The sequence below is a fragment of the Palaemon carinicauda genome, chromosome 40 (assembly GCF_036898095.1).
Source record: "Palaemon carinicauda isolate YSFRI2023 chromosome 40, ASM3689809v2, whole genome shotgun sequence".
NCBI classification, from domain to species: Eukaryota; Metazoa; Arthropoda; class Malacostraca; order Decapoda; family Palaemonidae; genus Palaemon; species Palaemon carinicauda.
The window spans coordinates 68202121-68204620 of record NC_090764.1 but is presented as its reverse complement, the minus strand read 5'-3'; positions in this window follow the sequence as shown (position 1 = coordinate 68204620).

Here is a 2500-nt window from a genome sequence, read left to right as displayed (position 1 = left end):
TCTCTCTCTCTCTCTCTCTCTCTCTCTCTCTCTTAAAATTGCATATGAATCTTTCCCCAGCCAAGTAACTTGCTCATCAGACCACGATAAGAACCTTAAACTCGATACCAGTTGTCTTCCATCTTTGTTTCTTTCTTCTTCATCTCAGAAATGATAAGTCTTCTGGGGGAGGGTGGATTCCCAGCTGACTAATGAAGCTAATTCCCGACTTCAGTCTTCAAAGGAACAGGCTCCAGTGAAGGGAAATCTTCTCCGGTGAAGATGTTGTTAAGAAAGAAGGGAATTTTGGGAGAGGAGGAATGGTAGGAGAAGCTATTGTGTCTGGGGACAGACACACACAACCGTTGAACAGTCACCTGTCATCCGTGTTGAACTGGAATCGTTTCTCAAAGTAGCCTTTAATGTGTAATATTACAAAGCAGCTTCTATACAGCTAGGGACATAACTGATATATATATATATATATATATATATATATATATATATATATATATATATATATATATATATATATATATAAATATATATATATATATATATATATATATACTGTATATATATATAAATATATATACATATATATATATATATATATATATATATATATATATATATATATATATATATATATATATATATATATATACACGACAGTATAGATATCATACATTATATATTATATAACTGATATATATATAAATATATATAAATATACATATATATATATATATATATATATATATATATACACACTACATTATAGATATTGTAGTGTGTGTGTTTATATATATATATATATATATATATATATATATATATATATATACATCAGTTATATATATATATATATATATATATATATATATATATATATATATATATATATATATTTATATATATATACATCAGTTATATAATATATAATGTATGATATCTATACTGTCGTGTATATATATATATATATATATATATATATATATATATATATATATATATGTATATATATACATACATATATACATATATATATATATATATATATATATATATATATATATATATATATACACGACAGTATAGATATCATACATTATATATTATATAATTAATATATATTTATATAAATATATATATATATATATTTATATATATATATATATATATATATATATATATACACTACAATATAGATATCATACATTGTATATTTCATATATATATATATATATATATATATATATATATATATATATATATATATACACTACAATATAGATATCATACATTGTATATTTCATAAATATATATAAATATATAAATACATACATACATACATATACCAAAGGCATCCCCCCAATTTTGGGGGGTAGCCGACATCAACAATGAAACAAAACAAAAAAGGGGACCTCTACTCTCTACGTTCCTTCAGCCTAACCAGGGACTCAGCCGAGTTCAGCTGGTACTGCTAGGGTGCCACAGCCCAACCTCCCACATTATCCACCACAGATGAAGCTTCATAATGCTGAATCCCCTACTGCTGCTACCTCCGCGGTCATCTAAGGCACCGGAGGAAGCAGCAGGGCCTACCAGAATGCGCCACAATCGCTCGCCATTCATTCCTATTTCTAGCACGCTCTCTTGCCTCTCTCACATCTATCCTCCTATCACCCAGAGCTTCCATCACACCATCCATCCACCCAAACCTTGGCCTTCCTCTTGCACTTCTCCCATCAACTCTTGCATTCATCACCTTCTTTAGCAGACAGCCATTTTCCATTCTCTCAACATGGCCAAACCACCTCAACACATTCATATCCACTCTTGCCGCTAACTCATTTCTTACACCCGTTCTTACCCTCACCACTTCGTTCCTATCCCTATCTACTCGAGATACACCAGCCATACTCCTTAGACACTTCATCTCAAACACATTCAATTTCTGTCTCTCCATCACTTTCATTCCCCACAACTCCGATCCATACATCACAGTTGGTACAATCACTTTCTCATATAGAACTCTCTTTACATTCATGCCCAACCCTCTATTTTTTACTACTCCCTTAACTGCCCCCAACACTTTGCAACCTTCATTCACTCTCTGACGTACATCTGCTTCCACTCTACCATTTGCTGCAACAACAGACCCCAAGTACTTAAACTGATCCACCTCCTCAAGCAACTCTCCATTCAACATGACATTCAACCTTGCACCACCTTCCCTTCTCGTACATCTCATAACCTTACTCTTACCCATATTAACTCTCAACTTCCTTCTCTCACACACCCTTCCAAATTCTGTCACTAGTCGGTAAAGCTTCTCTTCTGTGTCTGCTACCAGTACAGTATCATCCGCAAACAACTACTGATTTACCTCCCATTAATGATCATTCTCGTCTACCAGTTTTAATCCTCGTCCAAGCACTCGACCATTCACCTCTCTCACCACTCCATCAACATACAAGTTAAACAACCACGGCGACATCACACATCCATGTCTCAG